This window comes from Diabrotica virgifera, chromosome 6 (assembly GCF_917563875.1).
Source record: "Diabrotica virgifera virgifera chromosome 6, PGI_DIABVI_V3a".
Lineage (NCBI taxonomy): Eukaryota > Metazoa > Arthropoda > Insecta > Coleoptera > Chrysomelidae > Diabrotica > Diabrotica virgifera.
Window position 1 is genome coordinate 253467703 of NC_065448.1, and position 24474 is coordinate 253492176.

Genomic DNA, 24474 nt, shown 5'->3' on the forward strand with positions numbered 1-24474 from the left:
AACACGGAATCAGGAGACGGCAGGAACGAGGGCTGTACGAGGCTTAGTTTTCAGAAAGGAGCAGAGGCTTTATTGGGAAGCTGGTACGAGTCGTTTGATCGCAACCCAAGATAGGAGGAAACGTGTTTTGTGTGAAGACATTGTCCAATCATCAGTAAAGGTCAGTCTATTTTGTTATGACATGAATGTATGGTTTATGCATTAAATACCACGTTGAAAATTTGAGGCACACAATCATTATTAAAAATTTTTCATCAAAACTAAATCAATTTGTCACTGAAAAATCATAATAGTTCATTTTAAATAAAATAACTTTGGAGACAAAAAGAAATAAGATTCCCATGTTTGTAAATGTTATATTAAATAAAGATAGAAAGATAAGATATAAGAAATATTAAGCATTGAATGCCATTTAGATAAAATAAACGATTTTGTAATTTCTAATTGAAATTCATATGTGTGTATTATTTTACTCTCTTTTATCTATCCCGATTAGGAATCCACTGAGAAATATTTTGAAGCCACGAAAGTAAGTAATTGATATTATAATTTAGCCCTGAGATTGACACTATATTGGTATTTGATCTGTTTGATTAATGAGATAATTATTAATTAATTAATTAAAATAAATTACATCTGAGAACAGCATCAGATTTCAAAATTAAGATCACAACAATACATACACTACGCATTTACAAACAATTCATACCATTGAAATAATACACAATATTATGGTGAGTTAGGATATTTTGATGATTTAAAATTTGATATATAAAACGCAAGAATAAAAAACTTCTAAACGAGGTAAAAATGAGTGGCGCACACAATATTCCAGCTACAAAAGAATTGATATGAATATTACGTGGCGCAAAATTGTATTATTTTGATAAAAAATAAAACTCTAGTTTTATTTTGAAATATTTTTCCATAACATTTGCTAAATTTGAAGTAAAAACACCCTGCAAAAGAGCCTCGAATTACTTGTATGCTTTGTCAAAAGTAATATTTTGTGACGCGTTTTAGTTGAAAAGCTAATACTAAAACACTACGGAAAAATCTTGTAAACCCAAATTGTAATTTTATTTTCCATCGAAATGAAAATACATTTTTGCGCCACGTAATCATATCAGCTCTTTTGTAGCTGGAATGTAGTATGCGCCACTCATTTTTACGTTGCTTAGCGGTTTTTTATTCTTGTACTACGAGTTTTTCAAAGTTTGTTATAAACTAAATATATGAACTTAAATATAATGTTTCTTGATTACACGTTTAACGCAAGCGGTATAAATGGTCGGACTTTGTCGTATTATCGCCCAAGTGATCTAGTGGTTACGACACTAAACTTGTAATAGTGCAATCTGAATTCGTATTCCAGCCAGCCCAATATTTTTATTTCAATATAATTATTTAGAGGTTAGGCTACGTAAAAAAAGAATATAAAAAATTATCAAAAATACATTCAACATTGGTGAACTATCTACAGAACATTGATTATACCCATAGTAACCCAAGGGAAAGTACGCTTATACAAATCATGTGTAAGACCGATCATGACGTACACGATAGAAACAAGAAAACATCAGAATTGAGAACGTTGAGGTCAAACTGGGAAAACACTGACAGACAGAATGCCGAACGGCAGAATAAGAGATCTCTGTAACATACAAGATATAGTACGGTGGGGAAGAGACGAGAGTGGAATCAGCATGTGACAAGAATGGACAACGAGAGAATAGCTCGTATAGCCAGGGATTCGAAGCCAACAGGTAAGAGATAAAAAGAAAGGCCCTTTAAAAGATGGCGAGATAGCTGGTAATTAACATCACAGCTACGAATACAAGCTCAAAATCAGTTAAGAACAGGCCAAGAGGCCTAATATAAGAAGAAGAAAGAACCTAGGGTTGTGAAACCTGGGTACTGACAAAAAAAGATGAGCTCAAGAGATTCGAGAGACATATTCTGAGAAAACTATATGACCCGGTAAAAGAGGAAGACGGCACATGGAGTATCAGGAGAAACGATGAGGTTAATAAATTGAATGAAAGGTATAATATTTTAAGATTTATGAAAAGTCAAAGACTATCATGGCTGGGGCATGTCCAGAGACAAGAAGATGTACAAACAACAAAGAAAATATTGCAATAGAAGCCGATAGAAAGACGAGAAAAAGGAATGCCTAGAACGAGATGGTTGAATGACGTCCTGAAAAGGGAAGAGGACCTGAAAACTGGGAACGTAAGACAATGAAGAAGACGGTAAAAGGGCACAAGTGAGGTATGAATGAGAGTACATAGCCAGACAGTCAAAGACCCATTGTTATGACCAAAGACCCATTGTTATGATGCCAAAAAAATAAGAAAAAGAAGAATCTATAGCGAATGTAGTAATAGAGGTTTACTGTAACAGAAGTACACAAGTTAATTATATTTTTTTCTGAGATATTTTTTACTATCTTTTAATATGAATTCTGTTCAAGTAAAAAACCGTTTTCAAAAGTAGAAGAATTAATTGTGTACATATTAGTCTGGGCTGATTATCGGAGAATAGGCCATTTTTGGGAAAAGTTATTTACCAGCAATTTTATTGCTGGAATCAAATTGTAAGATCCTATATATTAATAATATAGGTATGCAAAGTCCTCAGATAGTGTGCTACTTTTTTTATAAACAAAATGGCGCCCGAAAATCGTGTTTTTTTCAATTATTGCTCTATAACTCCGAAGATTTTAATTTTACAACAAAAACACTCAAATAAAAATTCACCGTGATTAAATTCTGCATAGAGACTTGGTTTTCCCGATCTGCTTGGATGAAAATTTTCCTCGGAAAATGCGGGTTTTCCCAACAAAATCTTTAATTTTCAAATAAAGTTTTAGATAAGTAATTATCTACCAATAATTAAATACTTTGGTGACTTAAAAAAACCTTCTTGGCTTAGATTATAGTTCCAGAAGCTGATGAAAATTAAACGAATATTTTAGCAGCAATTCAATTGTTAATTAATAATTTACGGTCGCAATAATAACCAAAATAATTATGATACACTGATCAAACTTTGAAATCTTATAAAGATGAGATGCCTATTTAACATTTTGTCGGCAAAATATAAATTTTTTATTTTTTTGCGTAATCTTTAAATGTTTAAAAAAAATAGTTATAAACAAATTAACGTTTCTCAGAAAGTTTTTATTACATTGTAATTTTAAAAAATAGCTGAAATGCGCATTTCAAATATCTTGACAATGAATGCATTAAAACTTTTTTGCAACCATTTGCAAAAAAGTTATGAAACAGCAAAATAAACATACGATTACTACGGTGTTTATAATTTTTTTTTAATTCTTTCAAAGCGTAGAAGTTAGTTTAAAGTACAAGCTAATTATTTACAAATAAATATCGATTATAAGTTTAATGGTTATATTTTAATTAAAGATTAAAAATATATTCTTTTGTAATTTACACGCGCGAAAGTAGAATAATACAGTACTGTAGCTGAAATTTTCACTCGGAGCGACGACCGGCCTCGCGAGACGTACACTTTTAAAAATAATGTATGCTGCGTGTTAGTCGCTTCGAGTGAACATTTTAGCTCCGACTCTGTATCAGGCCTACTTTTGCGCTAAAAATTACAAAAAAAAGTATTTTTAATCTTCGATTAAAATATAACCATTGCATTAATTTTTGACATTCTTTGTGAGTAATTAGATTGTACCATAGACTCACTTTTAAGCTTTGAAACAATTAAAACAAATGATAAACAACGGAGATATCGTATATTTACTTTGCTGTTTCATAACTTTTTTGCAAATGGTTGGAAAAATTGTTTAAACATCCATTTTCAAGACCTATAAAATACGCATTTTAAGTATTTTATAAAATTAGAATATAATAAACAGTTTCTGAGAAATGTTATTTTTTTATAACAATTTTTTTAAAATCAAGTACATTCAAATGGGAAATAAGCCACAATTTTACCTAAAAATGATTTTATTAACGTTTCGACGCCCAAGTCGGGTGTCGTTGTCAAAGTACAAAATAATACTAAATAAACAAAAATGTTGTTGCTTAGTAAAAAATTCTTCTAATAATTTATTTAATCTGACTCATTTATATCGGCAATTCAGAGACGTATTATACATTTTAAAGTAGACGACTTTAAAATGATATTGCCAATATTGATGAGTTGCGTTCCTGGGACGACTTTACTAAAAGATAGTTCATTCGATTACATGAAATCAATCCCAACTCAAGAATATCCGCCATAAAAATCATAGCATGTGATCTGTCTTTAAAAAGACAACCAAATGCAACGGTGGCAATGAAATTCTCGCGTTAGAGATTCCATAGTAAATCACGAGGGAAAACCAGGAAAAACCTCGTGATACTATCCCGACATCGTAAGTATTTGGGTTTACATTTAGTTTACTCTCAAAACCAATACCAAATTCTGACTTGATATTTTAAATTTTAAATAATACTAAATATGTACTAACTCGATATGTTACTGATTTACTAATTGTGGTATTTTCTTTCTATTGACTTCCTCCTTTAAACATTTAAAGATTATGCAAAAAAATGAAAAATTTATATTTTGTCGACAAAATATTAAATAGGCATCACACCTTTATAATCTTTCTAAGTTTAATCAATGTCTCATGATTATTTTGGTTGTTATTGCGACTGTAAATTGTTAATTAACAATTGAATTGTTGCTAAAATATTCGTTTCATTTTCACCGGCTTCTGAATTTATAATCTATACCAAGAAAGCTTTTATTTCACCAAGCTATATAATTATTGATAAATAATTACTCTCCCAAAAAATTTATTTGAAAATTCGAGATTTTGTTGGGAAAACCCACATTTTCCGAGGAAAATTTTCATCGGAGCAAATCGGAAAAAGCATGCTTCTATGTAGAATTAAATTGGGGTGAATTTTTATTTGAGTGTTTTTGGTGTAAAGTTAAAATCTTCGGAGTTATAGAGCAATAATTGAAAAAAAAATAAGATTAGTCGGCGCCATTTTGTTTATAAAAAAAGTAGCACACCATCTGCGGACTTTGCGTACCTATATTAATAATATATAGGATCTTATAATTCGATTGCAGCAATAAAATTGCTGGTAAATAACGTTTCTTTGTACTTTACTAATAATACCAGCGTATTATAACTATTTTTTTTTTCAAAATTTAAAGATTATGCAAAAAAAAGAAAAATTTATATTTTGTCGATAAAATATTAAATAAGCATCTCATCTTTATAATCTTTATAAGTTTGATCAATGTATCATGATTATTTTGGTTATTATTGCGATCGTAAATTGTTAATTAGCAATTGAATTGTTGCTAAAATATTCGTTTAATTTTCACCGCCTTCTGGAATTACAATCTATACCAAGAAAGGTTTGATGTCACTAAGTTATTTAATTATTGATTAATAATTACCTACCTAAAACTTTATTTGAAAATTAGAGTTTTTGTTAGGAAAACCCGCATTTTCCGAGGAAAATTTTCGTCGGAGCAAATCGTGAAAAACATATCTCTATGGAGAATTTAATTGCGGTGAATTTTTATTTGGGTGTTTTTGTTGTGAAGTTAAAATCTTCGGAGTTATAGAGCAATAATTGAAAAAAATACGATTTATCGGCGCCATTTTGTTTATAAAGAAAGTAGCACACTATCTGCGGACTTTGCATACCTATATTATTAATATATAGGATCTTATAATTCGATTCCAGCAATAAAATTGGTAGTAAATAACTTTTCCATGAATTTTGCTAATTAGCCCATAGTATATACACTTGACGCTTATTTTAAAAGAAAACCTATATCCTTATAATCTGCTAACAACCTTAACTATAAGCTCAAATTCGGGATATATTACAAATCATTAGTTCCTATGAAGTTTATAGAGTCGGATCCCTTTTTCGGTGGATTGCGTCCTGTCTGAAATAGTTAGGTTGCACTACTGAATAATGTACCTATTTCCTGGCTTAACCCACTCAGCGTGTTCGGTTGAGAAAACATTAGGAGGTGCTCCAAGTCAATGATGTGGAGCAACACAATGATCAGATCGATCGGCCATTATTGTCCCTTGTTGACTGCTTTAATGCCAGATATTAAATTCTCCTTGTTCCGTCTATATCATGTACTTCAAGAGAATATATACAGGGTGTAACAAAAAGGCAGGCCGTAAATTAAATCACGTATTTTGGGACCGAAAATAGTTCGATTGAACCTTCTTCTTCGTCTTGCCATTCACGTCCACATCTGAACATAAGCCTCTTCAAGTCTTCCTTAGATCGATTGGTTTCGATTGAAACTAATTTACCTTTATACAAATGTGCACATAAAACAAGTTACAGCTCTTTAAAGTTACAAAAGGAAAATCGAATTTTCTTCATTAATCGAAAACTTTCAAAATTTTACATTGAACGTGTACATCTAGTGGACATCTGGCTTTCTTATGACATGAACATCTTGAAAAAAATAACAGTGAAATTTGTGCACCACATACAAAATTATGGGGTTTTGTTACCACACCCCCCAAATGTTTTTGTACGTTACAATTAAATTATTATTGTAGTACCGTTTCTAGGGAGCGGATTTATATGCGATCAATTTTGATGAAATATGCGCATATATATGCAGTAAAAAATTACGAAATATGCGCAAGATATGCACAAAAGTTCAAAAAATGCGCATTTCGAGAAACCACAAATTTTCTGTTCTATTCTATTTTAGGGGGTTTTTTTTAGAGGGTGGGGGAGGCGACAATCTTATTTATTATCTTTCAAATAAAATCATTATTTTTTATATATGCAATTTGTTCACATTTTTTACAAAAACTGATACCCGTAGTTACCTGTTTAAAATAAAACAACAATATGTTTTTCCAAATTTTTTACGAGGAAACTTTTTCTTTGGTCAGAAGAAATATTTTTATTTCTTGAAAAACTCCTTTCAACATCAAGAGAAGTAATTGGGGCGTATTTAAAATAACTTAATAAAGCCGAAAATTCTGCATAAAGATCAATTTCAAAATTTCCATTAAAAATTTCGCATATGTTCTCCAAAGGTTTAAAGCCGTTTAAAGACGGGATCTGATCTAAAGCATGAATATTTCAATTTCCGTCAGAAAATCGTAAAACTATGGTTAAAGGTGTAAATTCTTTTAACAATAGGGGATTTAAAAGTATCACCAGAATTGTAGGTACCTACTAAATTGGGTTACAAATTGTACTAAACATAATAAAAGTAAATAAAATTCGGCTTTCCCGGAAACCATCCTTCATTATTTTAACATCCTACAATCATTTTATAACGCCGAACTATAAGCACTATAAGTACTTGGTGTAAAGATCGGGTATTTTCAAAAAAAAAAAATGAAAAGGCAGTGAATGAGCCGTTTCTCTTCAGGTAGTTCTCGAATAATTAGATAGGACAGCCTGTGCGGGGAAATATTTTGTGTCGAATTAAAAAATTTAATTTTTTTTTGGACCTAAATATTTTTAAATAGGCACAAAATACGCATGTATCTTTAAAAATATGCAAAATTTAGTAAAGTTCTCAAATATGCGAAATATGCATGCAATATGCATTTAGCATAAAATCCGCTCCTTAGTTAAACACTATGTTTTTAAAGTGGTACTTTTTCGATAAGCTAGTTTATATAGAGATATATTGAAGATTTGTAAAATCCACCACATATTTGTAATGGTTAACTAAGATTACAGAATATTATTTCTATAATACTGGGTGTTGTCATAAACTGGAATACCCATTCTACCACATCTCTTCTTCCAGCTTCTAAGGGCTGCTTCAACATACAAATTAGACAAAAGAGAAGACATACTTCAACCCTCTCTAAGGCCTTTTGTGACTTTAATGAAGTGCAAGAATGTTTCTTTCTTTCTTTCTAACTTGTACGGTATTACTCCAGTATGATAATCTGCAAAAGGTGGTTGTCAGTTTTCAGGTCATTCAAAGCTTGCCACTTGGGGAAGCTTTGAAATCTTTCTTTTCATAATATATTATTTAGAATATTGAACATAACGGGAAAGCGATATGAAATGTTAAGAGATATACAGGGACAGATAAGAGGAGAAAGGAGAATAAATATGATAAGTGTCACGGTTGAAAAATTTCAGAAACTGGTTTAAATGCAGTTTAATAAAATTCTTTAGAGCAGCGGTAGATAGAGTAAAGACAGTGATGATTATATCCAACCTCGGAATGGGAGACGGCACTTAAAGAAGAAAAAGGTCCAACTTACTTTACTTACTCCGGGTTACTATTGTCGCCTCTGTTAGCTGTTTTTCATTTAGCTTCTTTATTGCTTCTTCTATTTATTACATACTGATTGGTTTATATACTTTCTCAGTGTGATACAATTTTCCCTATTGTGTCCGTCATATTTCTCATTTTTTTTTTGTGAATGGTATTAATGCCAGTTTTTAATCAAATTCGTTATTGTTTGTTTGAAGATTTTTCGAGTTGTCTTTTAGCGCTGGAATTTTTTTCTTTTCTTACCTTTTAGTGACTTACTTGTTCCAAAATAATTTCTTACTTCCCTGTAATCGGAGACTGGAGTTTATAAACTATTATTATTATAACTTTGTTATCGATCAATATCAAGAAGAATACATAAACTCATTTTTGTTTTAATATATTGCACTGCGAGATTGACGTGACATTAAAGTTTATATTATAGTCAAAGTTGAAGATAGGGTCTGGAGGACAAAGACGGCCCTTGCCATCACTTTTCGGTCGATTAAACAATAAAACTCAACCGGCATATGCTCAATCGTCCTTGTTAAGATTTTATTGGCCAATTATAAATCTCCATGCTTAAAGCCATCAACCGTTTTAGCTACTACTACTTGGAACGAATATATGGAAGGAGGAAGCAATACGTTTTGGTTTATTGGATGTTATTGTTGCGGTTGAAGATATCTCGCTTAATGTATCGAGATATCAGTAGAATCATGATAAAACGGTTTTGTGTATAACTGCTTAAGGAATATTAAATATATATTTACATATTTATACCTGTCCCGATATCTATATGTACGAACAAATATTTCTAACGTAAAGTCACTTATTAGACCACCAAATATATTAAGATATATACAGAGAGATACAGATACCAGCATCTTATGAGACAGAAAATCACATATTTAATTTAAAAAGAATATCTGGCATGACTTTATAAACAAATCGTATAAAATAGCGAGTTCGTTCTCTAGTCTAGGAAACGGAAGACGGAGAACGCTATAAAAACCAGGATAGTAAAGATAATAATAACCCAATCAGCCGGGGAATGTTCCAAGGAGATTCGTTAAGTCCACTGTGGTCCACTCTCTAACTATGAACCCACTATCTCAGCTATTGAACTCCACAGACGCAGGTTTTAGCATCAAAAATAACAACAATTTGGTGGCGAAGCTTAATCATTTATTGTACATGGATGATTTGAAATTAATGGCTTCCACTCGAAACCAACTCGACGAGATGCTAAAAGATGTAGAAACTTTTTCTAATGATATTAGTATGCACTTCGGATTAGGCAAGTGCCGTATTTTAAATATAGTCAGAGGAAAAGTACAGCCCGGAGGATTCGATATGCAAAATGGCTAGAACATCGACGCCATGGGTGAAAACGATATGTATAAATATCTTGGAGTAAAGCAAGCGCGGAAAATTGACCATAACCAAATGAAAACAGAGATAACTACTAAGTTTATATGAAGGGTAAAACAGCTGCTTCGCTAACACCTTAACACTAAAAATTTGTTTAAGGCACTAAACACCTACGCATGTTCTGCGCTTAGCTACTCATTTGGCATTGTTAAGTGAACAAAAACGGATATAGAAAATCTTCAGCAAAAAGTAAGAACGCACCGTACAAAGGCACAAACACACCATCCCAAAAGTGCGGTAGAAAGAACGGCATTACCACGGAATTTAGGAGGAAGAGGACTTATGGATATAGGTGAGCAACTAGATAAACAAATTGCTAACTTAAGAACTTATTTTCAGATGCAGGCTAAGACATCTACTCTACATCGCGCTATCTACGCAGTAGATGACACAACACCAATCAAACTGAGGGAACCAGGAATCAGCATAAACCACCTCACTAAAGACAAAAAAATGCGCACCTGGATGGGTAAACCTCTACACGAGCGACATCCCAATGAGGTCAGCCAAAACTATGTCGACAATACAGCATCGAACTATTGGTTGACATCAGGAAGGATGTTTCCTGAAACAGAGGGATCATTACTAGCCATTCAGGATCAGGTTATCATCATCATCATCCAACCAATTTACGTCCACTGCTGGACATAGGTCTCCCCCAATTGTTTCCACACTTCACGGTTTTGTGCTGATTTTTGCCAGTTTTTACTAATCCGCCTGATATCATCTGTCCATCGTGTAGGCGGCCTTCCTCTACTTCGTTTATCTTCTCTTGGTCTCCACTCCATCAGTCTTCGTGCCCATCTTGAATCTTTCAGCCTGGCGACGTGTCCTGCCCAGTTCCATTTGAGAGCCTGGTGATACGTTCTACAACATCTGCGATACCGGTTGTTTACCAACCAGAAATTACCTGAAATATATCGTCAAAGATCATCAGGTTTAAAACGACAGATGCCGATATAGATGTCAAGCCCAAGAAACCATCCAACATATTACCGGAGGTTGCCAACGCATTTGCTGCAACTGAATACAAGGAACGGCATGACTCAATTGGAAAGATCCTTAATCAAGAGATAACTATCAAACTGGAACTTCTCCAAACGGACCATCTCCCATATCATCAATACGTTCCTGAGAGTATGCTTGAGGATAGCAACTACAAGCTATACTGGAACCGCACTGTGCTCACAGACCAAACAGTGGTACATAATTGACCATATCTCGTACTAGTTAATAAATTAACAAGACAAACAACACTAATTGATGTGGCGATATCTAACAACAATAATCTACGTAGTAAATTTACTGAAAATATCGCCAAGTACAGAGATCTGGAAATTCAAATACCAAAACAATGGAGAATGCAAAGTTCCCAGACAATACCGATTATTATGTCTACTACTGGAGTCATTCCGAAGACCCTCTTCGGAAGCATCAAAAAGCTGGGTCTGAATGAACATCTTTATAAGGCCATGCAGAAAGCTGTAATATTCGCGACGGCCAGAAGTGTACGAAAATTTTTGGGAGATACACCTGCATACCAAGTCACCTAGGGCTCAATACCATGGAAAGAGTCCCACCAGAGCTCAATCCTTTTGATAGCGTAGGTATCTGGGATGAGTCAATTTTCCCCTTAGCGGGAGTGTGAGCCGTATGGCTAAATCTGAATAACAATAAAACGTAATGATCATAAATAAATGAAAACAGAGATATCTATGGAGTTTATACGAAGGGTAAAACAGCTGCTTCGCTCACACCTTAACAGTAGAAATTTTTAAGGCACTAGACACCTTGGCATGTTTCGTGCTTAGCTATTAATTTGGCATTGTTAAGTGAACAAAAACGGACATAGAAAATCTTCAGCGAAAGTAAGAACACCCCTCACAAAGGCACAAAAACACCATCCTCGAAGTGCAGTAGAAAGAACGACATTACCACGGAATTTAGGAGGAAGAGGACTTGGATAGATATAGTTGAGCAATTTTTTGGCAAATATGTTTAGTTTGTAAAAACCGGATTTTTTTTTGATTTCTCTGCCTTTCAAAAGAACAAGAAAAAAACACAAGAAATTTATATTTAAAAGTGAGCCAAAATAAATTTAAAAATCTGAAAAAATCAGGCTGTTTTGCATTCAAAATATACATCTTGTTGAACTTTTTCAGATTTTTTAAAATAAAATTGCGCTCACAACAAAATGTAGTCGGAAAAGGTACATTTTTCTATTCAAAAGGTTTTATTATGGCGTCTATTAAGCTAACAAATTGAATGAAGGTATGTTTGTATATGCTTTATCAAAATCACAAGTCGCGGGACTGATAGTTGCGGGGCAGTTTTGACCATCTTTTTCCGCTATAGCCTTTTTTTGAGAAGCCAATCCTTACACCACAGACTCCTTGATTTTTTTCTGTTTTTGCATAAAATAAGCCAGGCTATCGCAAGCACGTCATCGTTTCTGTCACGGATGACATGTTTATAGTCTGCGTGTGGACATTCAATGGACGTTCCATGAAGTAAATCAACGAACTGCACAATCCTATCGCTACAATAAATCGTTGTGTATAACGAGCATAATTCTACTGATGAAAACCTTTAACTATAAAAAGGAAGGAAGAAGTGAGAGGCATCGGTAATCTGGCTCTTTAATCAGTATAATATCATTCAGCATAATAGCGTCGCAATGCGTCGTACATACGTAATAAAGATGACGTGATATTTTCTTTGGAGCATAAAACAAAAAAAAAAAAATAGCAATAAAACACCGAATCGGTAGAGCACGTCCTAAATATATGTTTTACAGCGGTCAAAACCACAAATAAAAAAGACATTTTAAAACGAACTGTTTATTTAACCCCCTCATAACGACCGTAACCGTAGATTCCATTAAAAGATTCGTCGACATAGTCAAATTTGTCATAAGGGTTTATCGCTGGCCCTTCATTGCCACTGTCGCCATATTTCACGTCGTGATATGCTTTATCAGAGTGAATGACTAAAGGATATCGAATCTTTCAATTATCTCTATGAAAAAGATGCTCTTCATTTTGATGCCGTAATAAAAAGTTGATTGAAGCTGCTGTTATCGCCTAATCAGGAACGATGTGGGTTGCGAATTTTTCTTACTTAACATCGTGTTTCGGTGGTAACCCTCTCGACAACCATAAATATCAAAGGAAATGAACTGGTAACGATGTATCTAATCAAATTTTATACTTAAATTATGTCTGAGTGTAGACAATTTTCTTCTTATTTTTAACAGATTATTAATTTTTTATTATAATTACGGACATATTAGTATTTATTTTTCCCAAGAAGTTTATTCTGCAATAATACAGCTAGACGAAGCAGCTGGTCCCGATAATATACAAGCAGCACTACTCAAACTAATGGATAACGAATCAATAGCAAGAATCACAAAAATACTTAACAACATATACGAGTCTGGAGAAATACCAACAGAATGGCTGAAGTTTGAGTTTATTGCACTTAGCGGATACAATTAGCGTCTCTTTGTAAAGACAATGAACTTGACTTTCAAAGTAACAAGACATTTACCAGTTACTTATACTCATTACACTAACTACACTTGGTATCTGATTGCAAAATCTACTGTACTATACCAATGGTCATTAGTTGTTGAGGCATTAAGCTAAATAAAAAAATACACTCACCGGCACAAAATTCCGCCACCCAAAATTTTGATTAAGTTTGACAATCTATAACTTTTCTGTATTTGTATTCTGATTTTTAAGATTCTTGCATCAGTTTGTAGGTACATGTATTGATATCGTTTGTTATTATTCCGGTAACAAAAAAAATTGCTTAGATGGCATTATATGAGGGTGAATGGAAGCGTTGTTTTTTCTCCTAACTTTAAAAAATTCTGTGGAAAAATTGGAGGGCTCATTTTGTTTCATACTCCTTTCGTATTATCCTGGAGGTATTACTAAGGTTTTAATTTTTGAATTATTATCCTAATACCTCTTTTCTTGCAAGAGCTGTGAATAGAAACACTGGTTTGAAGGTTTATTTAATTAAACATAGCAAACGCACTAAAATTAACAAAACAAAATTAACAACAAAACAAAACAATTCAATAGCGAGTACGTCCACCTCTTGCAGCAACGACTGCTAGCAATCTGTTTAGCATCGAATAAAGATGAAAGATGTTTTATCCTTGCCTGGGGAATAGCCCGATATTCCTCTACCAGGGCCATAACTGTACCAAATTTTCTGGAGGCCTAGGATGACGGCGAATAGCTTTTTTTAATTCATACCATAAATTCTCAATAGGATTGAGGTCTGGGCTGCAGCGGGCCATTCTAATCTTATCAATCTAACCTCTATTTTATAAGTGAATCAGTGTTTTTCTTTACAAAAAATGATACAGCTCTTACAAGAAAAGAGATATTCAGATAATTCAAAAAACAAAATTTTAGTGATACCACGGGATAATATGACAGGACTGTGAAACAAAATAAGCGATTCTATTTTTCCACAGAATGTTTCAAAGTGAGGAGAAAATACAACGCTTCCATTCACCCCTGTATAATGACATGCAAGCAAAAATTATTTGTTACCGGAATAATACCAAACGATACCAATACATGTATCTACAAACTGGTGCAAGAATCTTGACAAGATATCAGAGCACAAATAATAAAGTTATAAATTGTCATATTTAATCAAAAATTTTGGGTGGCGGAATTTTGTGCCGGTGAGTGTATATTTAATTCGGTTCGATGATTAAACCAGCAAATTTGACGACTGTGATATATTTTTTAAATTCTTTTGTAATGAATCTATATACATACAATCTATAATAAGATACATGATTCCATACAGAATAAAATATATTTAAAAAAAATAATTAACTAACTTTTTTTACGTGAGATCGTTCAAATATGGTATTAGTATATGAGTACATTATAAATTTGAGACCCTTTATAATTAAAAATAATTACTAAACTTATAGTAAATTATCATACCATAAAAATATTTTAACCTGAATGTACATCTATCAACATCCACCGTAAATCTACATACACAAATACACATGACTGGAGAGGAAATTATGTTATTGGGAGCAATTAAGCCGAAGACCTCATGTCTTATTTTTAAATTGACACAGCTGTCTTCAAAGTGCACGTTGCACGTTGTTGACATTGCTACAAAAAAAGATCTCAAATTTTAATTGAAACGAGCAGATTCGGAACACGAATTAAAATTCTTTGAAAGGTTTCTTTCTTTCTTTCTTTTTCTAGGAAAGAATACTAGATATCCTGTGTCGTGTTTAATTGTATCTTTTATAGTGATGTTCTCACTTATAATAGGAAACATCGTTTCCATATTTTTTTGGTTATATCTCTGAGTATAAAAAACTGTTAATTCACAAAGAGTTTATGTCTAAAGTTAATGTAAACAAAAATAAGTAGGTAAGGGTTTAATGTATATACAGGGTGTATGAAAAGAAGCGTGACCGTCGAATATTTCTCGAAATGAACATCGTATCGAAAAATTTAAAAACAGGCGTTCAATATTTTTTAAAAATTTATTGAATTACATTAAACACGACACCCTGGCCACACTTCCTAGAGCGGTAGGGAGCAAAGTTGAAATATTAAATAGGAAACTTCATTTTTTATTGCAGATTTGGATTCCCCGAAAAAAAAAGTAACTTTTATACTGAAAATTTTTTCTCATTTTTGATAGATCTATAATTGGAAAACAACGATTTATCGTCATATATAACGTCTTTAATATTTTTTAAAAATCTATCGAATGGCATCAAACATAACACCGCACTCCCGTCCCCTGGGATGGGGCTAGGAACAACTTCGAAATCTTAAATGGAAAATCACATTTTTCCTTGCAGGTTAGGATTCTACGTGAAAAAATAAACAAGTAGTTTTATCTGAAATTTTTTAAGAATCGTGGTAGATGGCGCTGAAATCACAGAAAAACATATACAGATCCAAAGTCTGCAAACTAATTTTTAAATTGGAAAACTCAAATAAAAGTTTATTTTATTAAACGCTTTTATTTAGTTCAATAGTTTGCGTCAAATATTTAGATATTAATTTGACTGCCTTTTCTTCAATGCTAATGAATGAAAGTTTGCAGACATATGCATTCGCGGGAACAATACAAGAAATTGTCAATAAAATTTTTTTTTTCATGTTTATTAATTGTTTAAATAAAAAAAAAACGATTTTAATGGAAAACGCTTAAATTCTCTTGGTTTTTCATGTTAGTACATCATATGTGTTATACATATTTTAATAAACATGATGATATATTTTAATGTTTGAAAAGTGTAAGACTAAAAAGTAAAAAATAAAAAAATATGAAAAAAAAATTTTTAAGAAACGCTTTTCTTTAGTTACGAGTGACTAAAATTAAAAATATTAAAAAAAAATCAACTAAAAAGCACGAAATAAAAAAAATTGAAAAAATATATCCGTCAAAGAAAAGCGTGGGGCGAAAACCGTTTATTCGATGAACACGCGCCACGCTTTTCTTTGACGGATGTGTTAGATTTTTTCAATTTTTCTTTTATTTCTTGCTTTTTAGTTAATTTTTTTATAATATTTTTAATTTTAGGCACTCGTAACTAAAGAAAAGCGTTTCTTAAAAAAATTTTTTTCATATTCTTTTATTTCTATATATTCTTTTCATATTCTTTTATTTTCATATTCTTTTATTCATATTCTTTTATTTTAAATCTGCAATAAAAATGGGGGTTCTTATTTAAGATGTTAAAGTTTCCTCTATGCCGTCTCCAGGGGTTGAGTGGGAAGTCGTTTTTGGTGTCATTCGATAGATTTTTGAAAAATACTGAATACACATATTGACTGTTTTTCAGTTTTTCGATCCAATGTTCGTTTCGCGAAATATTCGACCCACTTCTTTTGACACCCTATATAGCAAAGAGTACGCCTGCAATTGAGGTTATCAGTCAAGTAGAAATAAAAAAATCAAATTTACAATACTTTTTGGTATTCTACTTAAACTTATTATCTAAAAAATATGTTAAAAATTATAACTAAAATACAAAAAATATCACAAAAATCCTAAGTGGTATAATGTTTTAAGGTTAATTTTATATGAAAACAATCAGAAATTAAAACTAGGAGAAAATAGTATCTTGTTTGTATTAGCGAGAATCGATAGTCGTTAATGTAAAAAAGTTGATTACAAAAAAAGTTGTTCCTTTGTTAAGAAAAGAAAACTTTACGAAATCTATTTACCTACAATGTTATTAAGTCCAATGATGTTGTGTAGATCAATAATTAATAATTACAAGGAAAAACACAGGGAATTTAAGAGAATGTTGTTTTTTTCTTGTAATTATAATTGCTATACATAACCAATAACTGTCGGAAAATAAATGAAACACAGAATTAACAAAACACTCATCAGACCAACAATAATTGCATACGCAGCAGAAACACGATCTGATACAGACAGGAAAAAAAGATTGCTAGAAATAGCAGAGATGAAAACTAGTAGTAATATACTACAGGACATAGGACAGAGATAGAAGTACAGATATACGACAGAGATGCAAGGTGGAGACCATTAATAACTGGGTAAGAAACATAAGAGTAAAATGGAATGGACACATAAGCCGAATGACAACAAAAAAGTAGTCAGGAGGGCGAGAGACAGTTTCCTAATAGGAAGACGATCAGTGGGGAGACCACAGAAATGATGGAACTACAATTTACTAGAGACACATTGAAAAAACAATTATAATCATGTCTACATAAAAATAATAAGAAGAGGAAGCTAAATTTCACAATGTGAGTGTTTTAAATCTGGAATATAAAAATCTAATATTGGTTTGTTTTTTTTATAACCTGCATCTTTCAAATTGTAAATAGCGTAAATTAAGCTGATATGGTTTTCCTTCTAGTTTTTCAAACACTCAAAATTATCTACAATATAATAAAAATCTTAAATAAAAAAGTGATTTAAAATCAAAATTTATTATCATTTTTAAGCGACCATTCTTTATGTACCTTCCTAAATGCATTGCGTTGCATGTTGACTATTGTTTTATATTAAATATAGAAGACATATTAAATGGAATATAATATATAAAAGCAATTTCAATATTAATATATTATATCCTAGATGACAAACCTAAGCTCTGGATAATTTGGAAATATCTGTGTTGTACGCACATTCATTTGCATGATTACATTTTGCTTTTAACCGAACTGCATTAAAGTAACTAAATATTCCACATACACTGCAGTTGCTGTTCAATGGAAAACGAAATTGTATGAATAGCTTAATATGATGTAAACTGCATAATCAACTGCCATAATAAAGAGTTGAAAAACTCAAATTAAAACTTTCCCAAATATTGTATATTTTATCATGAAAATGTAATTGTTTTCTTAAGCTACTCATTTACAGCGTATTTTCTACACGACCATTAATGTGAACAATATTTCCAAAATCATTTTTTATTATAAAAGGAAACTATTTTGTCTCTTGAGATAGGATATTTATCATTATACCGATATACCGGTTTTGAACTTTGAGGGTTACATTTTCTCCAATCTAATTTTTGATTGGAATTTTGCTATTTTTAGCAATTCTCACACGCATTATCGATAGTTTTTATTATAATAATATATGTTATGAGGATTTTAAAGATATGAAAATTGGTGTGGAGAAAGAGGACAAAAATAAAAAGGTGATGGTTTGAAAATTATGAACCTATTGTTTATATCTTTGCCGTAAATTCCGGTCAAATTTGACCGGTTGTATCTCAGGAACCACTCGTCATAATTAAACGTTTTTTCTTTTAAAAGAAGCGTCCTGCCGCTTCTTTCGAATACCGTTTTCACAATTTAATTTAGTTTAATATTTCCCGAGATATTCTATTTGTTTATAAACCAAAAAATTGTTTATAATTTTAAAATATTTCTGAGGCCGCTTAAATAGTCCAATTTCAATTCTGTATAGTACATTAGATCGGTATAGTGTCCTTTTATGAAAAAATCATAGTTGTTCTTATGCATCATAATTATTGTCGTTATTATAGCGACCGTAAATTTTTAATTAACATTTTAATTGTTGCTAAACTGTTCATTCAATTTCCATAGACTTCTGGAATTATAATACATACGGAAAGGACTTTTACGTTACCAAGTTAGTTAATTATTGATTAACAACTACTTATCTAAAAGTTTAGTTGAAAATTAAAGATTTTGTTGGAAAAACCCGCTTTTTCCGGGGAAAGTTTTCGTCGAAGTAAATCGGAAAAAACACGTCTCTATGCAGAATTTAATTGCGGTGAATTTTTATTTGGGTATTTTTGGTCTAAAGTTAAAATCTTTTGAGTTATCGAGCAAAAATTGAAAAAAACACGATTTTCGGGCGCCATTTTGTTTATAAAAAAAGTAGCACACTATCTGCGGACTTTGCATATCTATATTATTAATACATGCAATAATAAGATTCGATTCCTTGCTGGTAAATAACTTTTCCTTGTATTTTGCTAATTAGCCCAGAGTATTAATAGAGTATTCTATTTTTGAGAAATTATTATACAGCGATTTATAACCAGTTTAATTGAACAATGATCAAAAGTGTTTCTGGCTAATTTTTATTAGAACTGCTGCTCAGATTTAACCTTAAGGGCCGGTTGTTCGAACGCTAATCAACAATGATCACTATCAAATATTTAATTACTGTCACCAAAACTGTCAATGTCAACTTTTATTGGGTTGCTGAAAACATAATTGATTAAAATTATGAGATTAGTTAATCAATTAACATAACAATTATTAACATAATTGATTAAGGGCCGGTTGTTCGAACGCTAATCAAAACTGATCATTATCAAATATTTAATTACAATTATATTTGATTAAGCGTACTTCTGACAGATGTCGCATTTTGAAGTTATGTTGACTGATTTATTTTATTATTTTGGTTTTAATTTAAAATAAAACATAATTAAACTCTTTCTGATATTAATTTCTTGTTTTTACTTACAAATCAATAATAATAATAAACAATTTTTAATAATTTAAGAGCTGCGGCTATATTTTAATTACTGTTTTACCTACAATCAATAACTGATTAGTGTTTTACATGTATTTTTCATGTCGCGATTTGATTCCCATCAAGAAAATTGATTACAATAAATGATTGATTATAATCAACTTCTTGATTAGCGTTCGAACAACCGGCCCTAAGTAATTTCATATTATGTTTTCAGCAACCCAAACAAAGTTGACATTGACAGTTGGTGACAGTAATTAAATATTTGATAATGATCATTGTTGATTAGCTTTCGAACAACCGGCCCTTAATCTTTTTAATTGCTTGACAGATGTATTTATTATTGACTGACAATATTTTCTGACGCTTGTAGGTATTGTTATTTCAAAAATTGATTCTACATTCTTGGAAAAAGGTAGACGAAAACCAATCTACGAATAAATTTTAAATGAGCAAAAAAATCTACAAATAGATATTATGTTCTGATGCGACGGCGACCGGTTAAACAATGACGTTTGAAAGATAATTAAAAATAAATCCAACAATAGACAAACCAATATATTTGTGGTGTAAAAAGATCATTATGTAGTCAATTTTTAGTTAATAAACATATGAAAAGTGTAAAGCTCTAAAGATAATTTACAATTTAATATAACTGTTATCCAAAGTGTTAAAATAAATTTGCAATTTTCAAAATGGTAACAGAATATTGTTCTAAAGCTCTTTTCTTGTAGCATGTTAATTTAATTTACTAGTATAATTGCAAATAAGCCACAATTTAAGTTTGTAATTAAATTTATTTGACGTTTCAATTTCCACTTCGGAAATCGTTATCAACACACAAAACATTAATAAAATAAACAAATATCTTATTGTTGATTTAATTTTGTCTCATAACTCATTTTGGCAATTCGAACATTATATTTGCATACAATAAAATAATTCGCTATAAAACGAATTTTGGAGACATCTTATATTTCAGTTCGTTCAGAGAGTGCCATAAAGGCCCTTCCTTACGTTTTTCAAGTATCTAAATGTCTATAAAATGATATTCCAAGGATATATGAGTTGCGTTTGTGGGACGACTTATTGGAAGATAAGTAAAATTTAATAAAAAAGTTTGTCCTGGTAAAAGGTATATTAGTTTAAAAAGCCCCTATAGGGCTACAAACATAGAAACAAAACGTTTTCGCTCTGTAACAAGAGCATCATCAGTGTTACAAGCACATGGTGAGCCACCCAAAAATACAAAGGTTGAAACATTTTACAAATAGATTAATAGGTAGTTTATTTAGGTAGTTGGTAATAATAGGTAGTTATTAAAAGGTTTTTAATGGTAATTAATGTTATACAGCCAACTACAGGAATTTCTTCGTTGTGGATTTTTATTGTAAGATAGGTAGTTCATTCGATGAAATGAAATCAACTTTAACCTAAAAATATCCGTCAGAAAAATCATAGCATGTGATTTGTGCTTGAAAAAACAACTATATACAATAACGTCGAGATAGTATCATGAGGTTTTGTCCTGGATTTTTCATCGTGATTTACTATGGGATCACTAACACGAGAATTTTACTGTCATCATTGCAGGTGTTTGTGTTTTAAAAGACAAATCACTTACTACGACTTTTTATGACGGATATTCTTAAGGTAAAGTTAAACTATCTTCCAATAAAGTCGTCCCAGGAACGCACCTTATAAATATTAAATATCATTTTAAAGTTGACTACTTTAAAATGTATAATATATGTATGTCTGAATTGTCCATAGGAACGAGTCACGAGTCAGATAAAATTAAATTATTAAAGTTGTTTTACCAACCAACAAAAACAAAATTGGGTTAATTTATTCACGTTTTGTATTTTGATAACGTTTTCCGAAGTGGTCATCGAAACGTCAAAAAACTTAATTTCAAACTATATTCTCAACTAAAATAGTAAATTGCATTAATGTGTCACAAGAAAATAGCTTTAGAACAATGTCAATAACAACAAATTTACACATATTTGTAGTTCCAATATTTAACATTTCAATTTTGGGGGTCTTATATTTATTATTTTTTAGTTGATATTATTTATTTTCGGTGGTATTATTTAACTTTTAACAGATTCTCGAAGAAAATTGATATTATATTTAAGGAGGTAGGCGAAAAATCAGGATCCAATGCCATTTAAATGCATTAATTTTTTTCGAACCCTGAGAAAACTAATAAGTATTTTTTAAAAATTTAAAAGCAGAATGAAAGATTACCTTATCTGCGAGGGCCGAAAGTCCCTGAAAACTTCTGTAATGTTTATTTTAATAAGTTACAGGGTTGAAAAACTAAGAAAAAATGTAGTCTGATTTTTAATTTCAAATATCTTATTAAAAAAGAAACCTTTTAGTTATTCTAAGGGACTTTCCGTCCTATGTATATAAATAGCATTGGACCAAGATTTTGCGTCTACCCCTTAAACATTTGTCTGTCATAAAGTCTGTAAAAAATTGTCATCAAAAGAAAATAAGTTTACGACAAAATGTAATCAGTCATATGTGCGAAAATGGTGCTCATTTGTATATAATTCCACTATATTTACTGATAGAACAACATCAATCAAGTTCACAAATCATAAATCAGTATAGCAGGTTTCAGGATTTGGGTGAAATTCATATTAAATCTACATTTACTTTTAACAACAAAAGTTATTATTGATTCTGCCAAATGTTATTCAAAACATAATCATGTTAAATTTCATGTATGAATAATAATGTCTGTCATTTGTTGTATACTAAACATCTTTGAAATGTCATCAGGATAATCCTGCACCTTGTCATAGCAGGAAATCTTGACAGTAGCTACTGTCTCACGATAAAAGATACAATCAGTGTAGTCACGACCTGTATTTACGTTTATTTCAAGTCACTGGCTCTAACGAGCCGAATAAAATCTGCTCACTTCAATTTTCGTCACATCCAATGTCTGTCATCGCTTACCTTTATAGCAAAGGTCCGCCTTTAGAACGTCAAAAAATCACTTAAACGTCACCCGAGAGATTCTTATCTCACGCTACACTGGGAAAACAATAATTAAATAAAAAACACCGTGTTAACATGATTTTGAAGCGCGATTACCATCGAGAAAATCATAGGAGGCCGAGGCAGAGTTTATAGATCACGCACGGCACAGCGCGTTGTGTGACGCCTGTTCAACAGTTTGTTCTCAAGTGGGGTTGATTTCGATGCGGTATAGTGACTTGGGGCGCGAACGGTAGAGGGCTGATGCGCATGCGTAGGTGCGGTGTTCGACGACTCACCCCCGTGCAGCTCGACAAGAATTCGAGCGCGGGCATGCCAAGTTGACGGATTTTCCCCGAAAACTGAATTTTCCGTGTTTAATGTCACAAATGATTTAACATTCACCTTGCATTTTCGCGGATTTAATATGTTTTGGAAAAAAATTAAATTTTCGTCTAAAAACAGGATTAAATTTTGTAGATCTTATGATAATAACGTGTTTTTAGGAGTGGACGTGAAATTGCTAGGTAATTCTTAAAATAAAAATGTTTCTTTCTCCAACGTCGGAAAATTTCGATATGGCACGTGAAGAAGAAGAAAAACAGCCTCTTTGGAAAATTTTTGGTGGCCTACCCAATATTTGATGAAATTTAATTATTCGTGGATTTTTTTATTTATAACTGATTTAAAATCTTCTTCTTTTTCTTCTTCTTCGTGCGATTAGGATTAATCCTGTTTGTCTGCCTTTTATTCTGTTTCAGTTGTTGTTGACTGTACATTGTATTCCCACCTTTTCGGCGGCCTTCCAACGGGTCTTCTGCTATACGGCTTGTTGTTTTTAAAGATGTTCACTAATCTATCTAGTCCCATTCGTTTTACATGTTCATTCCAGTTTTTTTTTCCTTGTTTTTGTCCACCTGTTAATAATTTTAATTTTAGATTGTTCGCGTATACTTCTGTTGCTTTGTCTGTCTCTTAATGATATGCCCGCTATTGATCTTGATACTTTCATTTCGATATTGTTGATTTGTTGTTTCGTCTTTTTTGTATCAGTCCTTGTCATATGTTAGAATTGGTCATATTGTTGTGTCTTGTGTACTTTTATTTTGCTTTCTGGTGTCAGATGTTTGTTTCTCCATATGATTTCTCGGAGGCAACCACTTACTCTTGTTGCTTTTCTTGCTTGCCTTGTGGTCTCTCTTCATATTTCCCTGTCACTAGTGGTTTCTACTCCTAGATGACTGAATTTCATTACGGATTCTACAATTTTACCGTCTATTTCTAATTTGCTTCTACATAGCCCTTTACTAATCACTATACATTTAGTTTTTTTCTACTGATATTCTCTATTTAAAATCGTTAATTTAATTTTGAAACTTGTATTTTTAAATCTGCTTCCGAAGTAGAAGTTGGAACGTCAATAAGGACTTTCTAATCCTACAATTGTGGTCAATCTCCAATATACTTATTTTAATTACAAAACTAATTGGGCTCACCGACAAATGAGCGTTAATGGTTTTCTATGTCGAAATAGTCAGACAAACTTAGAAGCGTGTGCCAACAACATTGTTTTCGGTTACTTAATCAAATTTTCAACGTTTTAAAAAGAAAATGTTAAACTGAAAGTCAAAATTTTAGACAGTTATTTAAATGAATAGAATAATAGTAAATTACAATATAGTCAAGATACATATAAGGATATTTTTCAATAAGCTTATAGTATTGGGACCGTGCAAGTTTGGAAAAGCGACACCT

At 31.7% G+C, this 24474-nt stretch overlaps 1 protein-coding gene across 2 annotated transcripts in view; it reads right to left on the minus strand.

Annotated features, from left to right (window-relative positions):
* LOC114333661 (teneurin-a) overlaps positions 1–22910 on the minus strand; it is a 499544-nt gene extending 476634 nt beyond the window's left edge. For both annotated transcript variants that reach the window (XM_050653925.1, XM_050653924.1), the window contains exon 1: positions 22699–22910. The gene's annotated coding sequence lies outside the window, so the exon portion shown is untranslated. The remainder of the gene's footprint in view (positions 1–22698) is intronic.
* Positions 22911–24474: the final 1564 nt, after the last annotated feature.